We start from the raw sequence: 12,809 nt of genomic DNA on the forward strand, positions 1-12,809 counted from the left end.
ATATAGAGGGGGTTCAGTGTCCTGTTGTGGGAGTGTATCCAGGGCTCCAGGTTTCTGTGGGGGATGAGGGGAGAAAGTCATGGAAACCAAGACTTAGAGCAACCTGACACAGCAGGCTCCATGGAGGAGCAAGCACCCATGGGATGGTGGGGGGTGGGGGTGAGGGTGGCAGGAAACATGAAGCAGGCTTATAGGCCAGCCCCAGGGCCCAGGGGGCAGTTCAAGCAAACACACAGCACAGTCACTCCCTCCCAATCACCTCCAGGATTCCTGATGATCCAGAAGAATTCTCAAAGCCTTGGAGGGGTGGGGTGAAAGAAGCCACGGGAGAAAAAGAAGATCCCTACACTAATTCTTATCTCACAGAACAGAAGAGCTGGCCTTGAGTATCACCAGGTTTTCAAAACACTAGGAAGCAAGCCCAGCCTGCTTCACCCACCTCTGCCCTCAGGGGGACACCCTGGCTAGCCTTCCCTTCTGTAACCTGCAGACTGCTTACTCCCAACCAGAGCCTCAGGAGTGGACCCAGCCCAGGAGCAGAGAAGGGATAAAGGTGACAGGCAGACAGTGTCTGTCACCAGCTCGGAGTCCAGAACTTTTCCTTTGCTCCTCACTGGCCCACCTGGACCTCCTGAGAGAGAGAAGCCAGGTTGGCACTGACTCATTGGGTATGCAGAAGGCAGCCCAGGAGTGACTCTAGCTGACCCCATTGCATCATAGTCACTATGTCCTCAACTCCTGCAGCCAGGTAAACAGATTGGTACCAACTTGACAGAACTACTGAGAGAATCATGGGAAGCTTATATAGCAGTCACCTTGGAACTGGTACACAGTAGGCCTCAAAAAAAAAAAAAAAAAATGGTGATAAACACCCTGTCCCTTCTGCTGGCTCTTACTCATTGGCCAAACCTCCCAGGTGGACTCTCCAAAGAAAATCAAGCAGGACGAGATACACGGGGAGGTAGGGACAAGCTCAGCCTCACCCAGCACATCCGAGTGAGAAATGAGTTCAGGAAACCCAGGGCAGGCCTCCACATTTCCCCTGGAGAACCAGTACTTGGAATCAGTGAGGAGGACAGGACATTCGGAATAAAGCCCCAGGAGACACCCAAACAGACTGAACTGTGGACACAAGTGGGCAGCTGGCTTCTCAAGGATCCAGGATGGGGGATGGGAGCAGCTTGGCCTGGCTGGGCAGACTCAGGGACTAGTCACAATGCTGGAGTGTCAGGATGTCCCTTCCATTGAAGTCCTAACAGTGTGCACGGGTCATAGACCCCAGCAAGTTTCTTGCACATTGGAAATAAGCAGCCAGCCCAACTCACTGCAGCAAACGGCCCTGATACTCCTGAACTTAGAACAAGGCCTGTAACTTCTGTGGACCCCCTTTCTCATTTGGCACAGGAGAAGGGACCTTGCCAAAATTATCTCCCTGGGTGTGTGGAAGTGCCATGTGACCTTCAAGAATGACACAATTCAATCCCAGCACTTGGGGGGCAGAGGCAGGCAGATTTGAGTTCGAGGCCAGCCTGGTCTACAGAGTGAGTTCCAGGACAGCCAGAGCTATACAGAGAAACCCTGTTTCGAAAAACCAAAAAGGAAAAAAAAGAATGACACAATTCACAGAGGTTGTATAAACCCATGTGTCTTTCAGAGCTGAGCATGGTAGTCCTTACCTATTCTACTTAATCAGGGGCTACCTCAGAACCGAAAGCTGAAGGCTGGGCAGGGTGACTTCGATTCATTTAAAAATAGAGATAAGCGGGATTCGAGAGAAGACTTGATAGTCAAGAACACTGGCTGCTCTTCCAGGGGACCTGGGTTCAGTTCTCAGCACCCACATGGCATCTCACAACCATCCGTAACCCCAGTTCCAGAGGATCTGAGCCTATCCTCTGGCCTCTGTGGGAACCAAACACATATGTGATACTCGGATATATATGCAGACAAAACACCCAATACATAAAATAAATAAATTAAGAAATAAATAAAGGCCGGGCAGTGGTGACACATGCCTTTAATCCCAGCACTTGGGAGGCAGAGGCAGGTGGATTTCTGAGTTTGAGGCAACCTGGTCTACAGACTGAGTTCCAGGACAGCCAGAGCTATACAGAGAAACCCTGTCTCGAAAAACCAAAAAGAAAGAAAGAAAGAAAGAGAAAGAAAGAAAGAGCGGGAGAGAGAAAGAAAGAAAATAGAGAACTAGAGAGATGGCTCAGTGGTTAAGAGCACTGGCTGCTCTTCCAGAGGACCTGGATTCAATTCCTAGCACCTACATGGTATCTCACAACTATCTATAACTCCAGTTCCAGAGGATCTGACACCCTCACACAAACATATGCACAGGGAAAATAGCAATACACATAAAATAGAAATAAACCTATCATTTAAAAAATAAAGATAATAAAATAAAGAGTGGGGAACAGAACTTGGTAGCAGAGTACTTGTCTAACACAGTGAGTCACTGGGTTCAATATTCAGTGAGCCCCCCCAAAAAAAAATAAACAAAATTAAGAAAAAGCCTTTTAAAAAAATCAAGGTCCAAGGAATAGCTAGATGGCTTACCAGGTAAGAAGCCTTGCCACCAAGACTGCTGACTAGAGTTCAATCCCTGGAACCTACATGGTGGAAGGAGAGAAAAGTCTCCTGCAAATTATCCTCTGATCTATATACATCCGATGCTAGGACAGCGGCACAGCCACACATATACATCACACAAATAAATAAATAAATAAATAAATAAATAAATAAATAAATAAATAAATGTGAAGACCAAAGCTCAGACAGCCATCCTAGGGACTTTCCAGAATGGCCCATGTTCTGTACTGTGTGCACACACAAGTAGACTACCCACAGTGCCACCCCATACCCAGAGGACTTTTCTACCATTCTACATTCCTCTTTGTTCCACTATGCTCTGGCCTCAAAGAAAGCCAACCAGACTTGTCCCAGTCCCTCCAGACATACACACCCACATTCCCACAGATTTTTTTTCTATCAGATTCTCAAGGGTGAATATAATGATGTTTGCTTCTCCTTCTATCCATACATAGCAGGGCTAGGTCCAGGCAAAGAAAGCATCCCTGGGGGTCAAAGACAAAGAAGAGTGTCTACTTTCCTCTGTGGTTTTCTCTGGTCTTCCCATGTCACCTATATTCCATCACCTCCTCTGGAATGTCCTCCCAGAGGACCGGAAGTCGGATAAGCAGAGCAGGTTCCCGGTGAGAATCAGCCATTGGCAATATATGCTCTGTCTGACTATCTCGCTCTGAAGTCCACTGTCAGCTCCCTGAAGGCAGGTACCCAGAATGCCTCTGAAATGGCCACCCACCTCAGTCAGTACCAGCCATCTACTGAATGAGCAGCCATCTACTGAATGGGAGAATTTTAAGAGGCAAACTAGGTGACTTGGACCTGTCTGCAGGTCTTTCTGTAATTTCTTAGACAAATGCATTCAAGGGCTGGGGATAGGTAGCACTTGCTTAGCATGCGCAAATCCAGAGCTTGGATATCCCATAAACTAGATGTGTTGGTATCTGTTGGTAATCAAGGCGTTCAGAGGGTAGAGGGCAAGAGGACCAGAAAATCAAGATCATCCTCAATTGTAATACAAGTTCTAGGCCAATATGGAATACCCTATCTCAAATGAATGAATGAATGAATGAATAAATAAATAAATAAGAAACCAACCCATGCCCATACGTCCAGCCTATCTATGTACTACTGGCATAATGCAGAGAGCATATAGTTCTGAGGTCTCCAAGCTTGCCTTCAAATAGGAGCTAGTTCTACTTGTCCAGCGTTGGGCAATTGACTTTTCATCCCAGTGCATCAGCTCCCCCACCCCCATAACCCACGAGTGATCACAGTACCTGCCCATAGGCGTCTGTGAAGCTTGAATTGGTGTGTCGTGCTCAGAACAGCCCTGGCCCCTAGGAAGCAAGCAATGGAGGGCACTGATTGTGTTACAGTGCACAACCCAAGCTGCAGCCTCTGACCTCCTTAAGCCCCGCCCCAAACCTGGGGGCCAATCCGAGCTCCAGGACCCTAAGGCTCCCTAAGGTGCACATCTGGCCAGCGGGCTACAGCCCACCACCCACCACCGGCCGGCACCCTGCTGGGGTCGCGACGCCGCCCCCGCCGGGCCTGGGTCTCTAAGGTCTGAGGACGCCGGGATCGGCTGAGTGGCGGAGGCCACCCGGCGACGCGCGAGCGCCGCAACCCGTGCCTTCCCAGCCAGTCCCCCGCCGCGGCCGCATTGTGCCAAGCCCAGGCCCTGAGTTACTGCGTCGCAGCCATGGAGCCCTCAGCGCGGGGGGCAGCCGGCGCGTTCCCAGGACGGCGCCTCAAAGGAGTCCCAGGACCGCCTCCCTGGGCAGGAGGGTGGGGACCCCGAAAGGGCCACGTTCCCAAGGCCACCAGGCTTTCGCGGGTCACGAAGCAGAAAGGGCCCCTGGAGCCGCGGCCTTGCTTCACCTTCCCTTATCCCATCCCCCTACCTCACCATCTCCACCCTTCCTTTCCCTCAGCTGCGTCCCTACTTCCATTTCTTGCCCTATCCATCTAGGATCTCTTCCCTTTCAAGCACTGCCTCGCTGTCTTCCTGTCCCTGCCCTAGTGTCCCTGCATCCAGATCTGAGACACACAGAGACACTGACACAGGCTGCAGTAGGCCCAACTCCCCACACCTCTTGTCCTGTAAATCTCTGGTGTTCCCAACCTAAGGTGCTTCCCTCATCAACAACACACCTCGGGTCACAGCACGGCCTGGGGAAGGGTCAGGTTTTGGGCCTGGCCTCTGAAGAGACTGAGGAGCCTCCTGGCCTCATTTCCCCATCTGTCAAGTAAGTCTGGAATGCGAGTCCACTGCCAGGTGCTGGGGACAATGCAGAGACCAGACAGAGGAGGCACCCTGCGGCATGGTTCTCACAGAGATGGGTCATGGCCTGAGGCTTCCCATCAGGCTGCTATACTGAGAGAGAGCTGTGTGTCTGTGGTGGGGGTGAAGGACAGGCATTTTGGTTCCTAGGGCAAGAATGAAACTCAAGGATTCTAAGTCTTTGCTGGTTGACAGCCCTAGTTGAACTGACCCATCACCCAGGGAGTCTCTCTGGGGCCTGGATTGCACCAGAAAAAAACAAAAACAAAAGGAACTGAGCCAGTGGGGGTGGGGAGGCATGCAGTAAGTGGGGAGGGAACTCAGGGATACCCTGCCACCTCCCACAAACTCCCCACCCTGTGGAAGCAAATCCCTTCGGGCCCCCTCCCATCAGAAACTCCTGTTCATTGGATACATGTCCCCTCCAGGATGGTCCTGTCCAGATAGCTTCTCCTCACCATTCCCTCCAAACAGGAATTGTTATTGGCTGGTACACTTGCAGAAGCCTCTCCCTCCCACTACAGTGAACTTACATGTGCGCCTCTCACTGGAGCCTTGGCATAGAGTGCTGGCATAGAGTACATGCTCAGTAAACACATGGAATGCATGAATGAGCAAGTGACCAACCAGGAGCAACGTGGGCCTTAAAAGCCTTGAAACTCAAGCTGAAGTGAGAAGATCCAGCCACAAGGGATCTAGTGCTTGTCACAAACCATGAGGCTCTCTGAGAGACTGTCTCATGAGCATGTTAAAGGTTCAGAAAAACCCTAAAGGTTTAAGAAAGTTGTAACTCTGCTTAATCCTGTGTTGCCAAGTGCATCTGGTCACAGGAGACATCATACCATTCTCAAACCATTTTATATACAGTCAAAGGACTTTCAGAGAGACAAACCTGCCTCTTCGTATTTACAATAGGATGGAGCTGGGCACACAGGCCATGCTCCTGAACACCTAAACGATGGATACATACAAAGCCCACCACTGCGGTGACCAGCCTCCTCCCTGGGCAGCTAGCACCCAAGGCTAACTCACACATGCACGTACCTTGACACCAACACACAAGTACAAAAGATACACACTTGAGGAAACATTCACACACAAGCACACAGACTCACAGGAGCTCACAGATCTGTGTGCACAGGCACCTGAAGCTCATTCTGTGGTAATGCCCTGCTCTCCCAACAACCATTTCTTATGGCTGACCAGAGTCCAAAAGGAGATAATCTACAGAGAAGATGGAGAAGACAAGCCATGAGCAGTCGTGAGCAGCTGTGAGCAGCACAGCAGCAAGTTCCCAGGATGCCCTTGCTCTTCTCTCGGGCACAATCCAGTCACAAGGTCCCTGCATAACCTTGGACACACACCTGCCTTGCAACTCACTGAGCACTTCTGACCATCCTCATGAGAAGGGTGCTCAGCTGAGGAGTCATGATTAAGAACAACTATTGCCAGGCAGTGGTAGCACACACCTTTAATCCCAGCACTCAGGAGGCAGAGTCAGGTAGATCTCAAGGTTTAAAGCCAGCCTGGTCTACAAAGCAAGATCCAAGACAGAGAAACTCTTGTCCTTAAAAATAAAAACAAAACAAAGAATCATTATTGCTCAGGAAAAGGTTAGCCCAAGACCATCTAGACAGTGAAAGTGAGCACCAGGGTTCAAAGACATCCACCGCCTGTAAGAGTCACAGTCTGTGCCTTCACACAAGCATTCATTAGGTGTTAGCTACTCCTGGTGATCCCATCCTCGGAATGAAATGGATTCTGCCCATTCCCCTAGCAAAGAAATTCCCTCTACCTACTCCACCACAGCCCAAGGCCTGTGCCTTTCTCTCCCTTGGCTGTCCTGTGTCTGATCCAGAACTCAGGGATTCAGACTTTCCCAGCATGGATTCTATTTGGTTCCCTCTGACTCTTCCTTTGAACCAGGCTGGGTCTCACACCTAGGTCACATGTTCAGGATGTACGAGGATGAATGGATGTATGAGGATGAAAGAGAAGAGGGTACCCAAGCAGTGCCCATAAACACAAGAAACTTCCCTAATGAGGGAAGTGTGGATAAAAAACAATGTGTGATTTCTTAGCAAAAGAAAAGCAAAACAAAGAGAGGAGAAAAAAAAATTGCTCAGGTTAAGGATGAGGTGAAACCTGCCTTCACACACTAGTTAATGGTGGGTGAGCTCTTGTGATGTTTACAAGTCAGTTTGGAAATAGCTACACAATTGTTCAATGAAACACTCCTTGACCAACAATCCCACCTCTAGAGATCAAGACTAAGAAACGCTCGAACACGAACACAAAACTTGTAAGAGAGGATGCTCCCGCATCACTGGAACAGCCAAACACAGGATTATATATCCACCAGCAGAGGACTAGACAGAGACTCCAGTGCCTTCTGGATGTTAACGTGGAGGGAGATCTACAACACTAGCATGGTAGTGACTTCCCTGCTAATGGTCTTTCGCCCTGGCACTACATTCCATTTACAGAAAGCTTCACAAGGAAAACTAACCTAGAATCTAATATCCAAAAATTCTGCAATACAGTTCCAGGTCAAGTTATTACTTCGGGTGTCTAAGAGAAAACTGTACAACCAAGACTGGAACCACTTCTATGTGAGAATAATAAATGAGAGGCAGTGTGGTTGGGTAGCATAAGATACTATCTGTGTGTATGTGTAGCTGCTATAGATGTCTTGAATATACATGCATTCTTGAATAAGTCTGGGTATGAAGATGACAGCCACTATCACCTGGAAGAAATAGAATTAAGTTATTTTAAGATTCAGAAATCTCAGGCTGAAGAGATGGCTCAGTGGTTAAAAGCACTGGCTGCTCTTCCAGAGTACCTGGGTTCAATTCCCAGTACTACATGGCATCTCACAATTGTCCATAACTCCTGTTCAGGGTTGATCAGACACCCTTACACAGATGTACAGGCAGTTAAAAACACCAACGTATATAAACTATCTCGGTTTTTTTGTTTCTTTGTTTGAGACAGGGTCTCTGTATAACCCGATCCAGGCCATCCTGGAACTCACTCTGTAGACCAGGTTAGCCTCAAACTCACAATCTCTGCCTCTGCCTCCAGAATGCTGGGATTAAAGGTGTGTGCTTCCACCCGGCTCAGAATCATTTACTTTCTCTTAAGATGTGAGCACAGCAAGCCCATAGGCAGCGTTCTACAGAAGTGTGGAAGCAGGGCTGAGTTCTGCTCCTCCAGAGCCAGGGGCTTCTGCAGCCCTAGAGAAAACACATTGCCTGGTACTTTCCAGGGCTGCCAGTGTAATTATAAAGCTAATGACCACTTGCTCAGGTTCTAGAGCTGGCTAAGACTTAGCCACAAATCCTAGTTGTTCTGAATGACCTTGGCCAGGGCATTTCAGTGCCACAGTTTGCACATCTCCAGAACAGAAAGCTAATCAAGAATCCTGTGAAGGAACAAGTGGGATGGGATTATGCAGTGTTGACCCCACACGTGCCCTCCCCATGGCTCTGGATGGACGTGTGTATGGCCTGGTCATTCTCCACCTTCATCATCCCTGGATGAAGAAGGTACCCAGAGAACCAGCTTCAGGGACACTTGGCCAAGCCTAGGGGCCAAATGCGTCTATGTAGCTGGCACACTGTCCCTACAAGCTCTAAGATTCTCAGGCATCTCAAGATGCTCACGCAGTTGTCAAGGTCTATTCCAGCCTCTCTTGTCTCATACACTCTTCAGCCTCCAAGAGGGCCAGAGAGCAGGACAGGACCAAATGCACACTGAAGAATTCCCTAGAACAATTCCTTTGGATTCGCCACTACCAAGCCATTCATTTCCTTTGTTTTGCTTGAATCAAAAACTGTATCTAGGCTGGGTGGTGGTGGCACATGCCTTTAATCCCAGCACCTGGGAGGCAGAGGCAGGCAGATTTCTGAGTTTGAGGCCAGCCTGGTCTACAGAGTGAGTTCCAGGACAGCCAGTGCTACACAGAGAAACCCTGTCTTGAAAAAAACAAAAAAACAAAAAACAAAAAACTGTACCTAGGCCGCATGTGATGGCACACACCTGTCACCCCAGCACTCCAGAGGCTGAAGCATGAAGATCTCAAGTTCTGGCTGGCTACAGAGCAAAACTGTCACCAAAAACAAACAAACAAACAAACAAAAAGTCAATCCAATGAACAAAAAATTAGAGCTGAGGATATATGTAGCTCAGAGTTTCCAGCATCCATCTAACACACACAAGGCCCTGGGTCCAAGGCTCTGGTTTCAATTCTACTTTATAGCATACAGTAATAATCCAACCAATTGTATCCCCTTCTACAGACAGGAAACAGGCACAGACAAGAAACTGTCTTTTCTGAGACCTCAAAGTACTCTCTCTAACCTTCCTCATCCCCATGAAAGAAGCCAGGTTTACCTTCAGAAAAGGGGGGTCTTATCTTTTCTATTCTAGATAAGGAACAGGCCACCAGATCATTACTGTTCATAGTCTCCTTCCTACCTCTTTGTTTCAGCCCCATCCCTCACTCCTATCACTGCTCCTGATGAAAATCCTGAAGACAAGGAGAGTCTGTAGGCCCCCGGTGGTACGGAACTATAGAGAGCCCTGGCTAGCCCCAAACCCACCAGGCATTTCCAGTGTGACCCCTGTAGTTCTGTGGCAGTTCACTGGAGGCAGCATGAGGCATGTGCTCAGTCAAGCACTCTGTTTTACTACCTAAAATTATTATTAAAATCTCATGCTAAGCTATTGTTTCTAAAGTGTGCAGAACAAGAGACAGTGGCTACAGAGGAGTAAGAATGGAGGGAAGATGGCCCCAGACACCCCCAGCTTCAACAGGCAGGAGGAGCCTTAGAGTCCTCACTGAAACAGAGGCTGGGAAGGTAGGGAGGAAGCAGGACCTACCTCAGATATGGACACCAGGAAGTCCTGCTCAGGCCTTAAGACAGTATAGACGCCTGCAGCCCACCCTCGCTTGCTCACTCACCTCCTGGTTAATTCATTTGCACATCTCCCACACATTTATTCACTGCTCACTCATTGTTCACCCACTCATACGTACTCCGCCAACAACCACCATATTTGCTGAGTCAGAGGTTTTCAAGCCCACAACCCAGGCAAGCAGGTAAATATCATGTTTAAATAAGTTCCAGATGCCCAACAGTGTGTCCACACCTCAGTGAATTATCTTACCTGAAGAAGACAGTGGCTACCATCTCTCAAAAGGACTGGTTTCAAGCCTGGCAGTGGTTGTGCATGCCTTTAATCCCAGCACTTGGGAGGCAGAGGCAGGTGGATTTCTGAGTTTGAGGCCAGCCTGGGCCTCAAACGGAGTGAGTTCCAGGACAGCCAGGGCTACACAGAGAAACCCTGTCTCAAAAAACCAAAAAAAAAAAAAAAAAGGACTGGCTTCTAAGAACTGTAGCCCGAGGAAACAGAACCAAGACTAGAGCAGCTAAGTAAGAGAGACAACTCTGAAATTCAACACGCAGATGTACAAAGAGAGTGGTCTCCCTGAGAGCGAAAGTGGACTGGCCCAGTTTGGATGAGACTAAGGATGCCAGAAACATGTAGAGAAGAGCTTGACTCCAAGGCTGCTCATCATCCACTGACCTTCATGATGGAGGGACCCAAAGGTAAAACAGGAAAGGCCTGGATGGCTGACTCCTCCAGGATGCTAACAGAGCATCTGTGAAGGCTAACCTACGCACTGCTCACAGGTTCCAGAAGCACTGAACTCTGCAGCCTCCAGAGCACCCCCTCTTTCCATCCATCTCCACTGGGGCCCTGCGCTCCTCCTGCACCCTCTCTCTCTGGAGAACCCCTAAAGCTGGTGATTGCCTCTCCTCTCCCTAAGGGCCAACCTGTTGCCCCTGGGTGTTAGGGACAGAGTTCTATCTCCTGCTCAGAAACCAGAAACACCCTGGTAGCCGCAAGGTCCCACAGCACCTGCTTGGAGGATCTGACCTGGATGTGGCAACCACCCTGCCCAGCTGTCTTGTCTAACCATGTCCTCCCTGTCCCTTCACCAAACCCAGATGATAATCACTCTGCCTTCATGCAGATAAAAGTGGATACAGCAGGAGCCAGAGGAGCACTATGTTTTCTCTAACTAGGAGCAAGAGAAGTAAAATAAACCTCAGAGAGGGTCAGGAATGTCAGGGCCACACAAAATAATCCCATCCAGGTAATTAACAGGCAAATCTCAATTACAGGAAAGGCAGGGGTAGAAAAGGTGCCCCACCCCACCCCACCCCCACCAGGAGACTAACAAATGGCTCTGCACCAACACTCATACCTATGTGCCCACATTGGGACTTTCAAGGAGTAAAATTCAAGGCAGCCATTCTATAGAGCTGTTTCTCCTTTCTCAGGGGAGCCAACCTGGAGAGATCAGGTTAGATGACAAGTGTCTTAGTCAGGGTTTCTATTCCTGCACAAACATCATGACCAAGAAGCAAGTCAGGGAGGAAAGGGTTTATTCAGCTTACACTTCCACATTGCTATTCATCACCAAAGGAAGTCAGGACTGGAACTCAAGCAGGTCAGGAAGCAGGAGCTGACGCAGAGGCCATGGAGGGATGTTCCTTACTGGCTTGCTTCCCCTGGCTTGCTCAGCTTGCTTTCTCTCTTTCTTCCTTTCTTTCTTTTTTTAATATTTGATTTAAGTATATTGTTACACTGTCATGTCTTTAGACATGTCTTTAGACACCAGAAGAGGGCATCAGATCCCATTACAGATGACTATGAGCCACCAAGTGGTCGCTGGGAATTGAACTCAGGACCTCTGGAAGAGCAGCCAGTGCTCTTAACCACTGAACCATCTCTCCAGCCCTCAACTTGCTTTCTTATACAATCCAAGACTACCAGCTTAGGGACAGCACAACCCACACAATGGGCCCTCTCACCCTCGATCACTAATTGAGAAAATGCCTTATGGTTGGATCTCATGGAGGCATTTCCACACCTGAAGCTCCTTTCTCTGTAATAAATCCAGCCTGTGTCAAGTTGACACACAAAACCAGCTAGTACAACAAGGAAGGGCTGGCTGGGTCCTAGCAGGCTCTGGGATATGGGATCTGGGCTCCCTTGGCTCCTGAAGTGTGGTATCCCTGAGGACAGGACGTGCTGCAGTCCTAACAATGGCCACCAGACCACTCCGTCACTCTGAGCCAGCACTATGGAGTCTTCTAGACTACAGACCCCCAAGCCACACCACTACAGCTGTACACGGAAAGATGACAGAGATGGCCAAACAACACTGTGTGTGGCATGATTTCTAGCCGCTTACCACATATTTTGCATGGTAAACTTTACTGATTTTACAATTTTATAACCTTTCCCAAACCTCATCTGTTTGTTTGGGGTTGGTGCACCACTGCACATATGTGGAAGTCAGAAGACAACTTGCCAAAATTGGTTCTTGCCGTCCATGTGAGTCCCAGGGGTTGAACTCAGGTTTGGTGGAAAAGCACCTTTCCCTACAGAGCCATCTCACCAGCCCTAGTTTGTAATCCTTTAAACACTTCTCAGAGCAGTCAGGTGAACCTTCCTGGTCTGGGACCACTATCTGCAATCTTTCTTGCTTTCTTTTTTAATCAGGAGATGGGGGGGTGAGGGGTGTTACTGTGTTTTCCCAGCTGCCTCAAACTTGCTGTATGAGCCAGGCTGACCTAGAACTCAGAGAAATCCTCCTGCCCTTGCTCAGGACATGAAAGGTGTGGGCCACTAATTTGCAATCTTAATCAGTTTTACTAGGCAATAGTAGGAAGTTGGGCTCTTCCCCAGTCCACAGCTTATCTTACAGTCCCCACACAATGCCTCAGTCTTGCAGGACCTTCAGAAACAGTCCAGGGAACGTCTTTGACTTAGTGTTCAAAATGAACCCTCAAGGAACACAGGAGCACTACAACATACATTCCTCTTCTCTCTCTCTCTCTCTCTCTCT

General features: G+C 48.9%; 1 protein-coding gene across 2 annotated transcripts in view; it reads right to left on the minus strand.

Moving 5' to 3' along the window:
• The window catches only part of Znf423 (zinc finger protein 423), a 304,962-nt gene that overhangs the window by 284,550 nt on the left and 7,603 nt on the right, over positions 1-12,809 (minus strand). Inside the window, exon 1 of one of the 2 annotated variants that reach the window (XM_031340753.1) lies at positions 3,873-3,927. The exons of the other annotated variant lie outside the window; for it this stretch is intronic. The gene's annotated coding sequence lies outside the window, so the exon portion shown is untranslated. Of the gene's footprint in view, positions 1-3,872; positions 3,928-12,809 lie in introns of those variants that run through there. 2 annotated transcript variants of the gene reach the window in all.

This window comes from Mastomys coucha, unplaced genomic scaffold (genome assembly GCF_008632895.1).
Source record: "Mastomys coucha isolate ucsf_1 unplaced genomic scaffold, UCSF_Mcou_1 pScaffold22, whole genome shotgun sequence".
Lineage (NCBI taxonomy): Eukaryota > Metazoa > Chordata > Mammalia > Rodentia > Muridae > Mastomys > Mastomys coucha.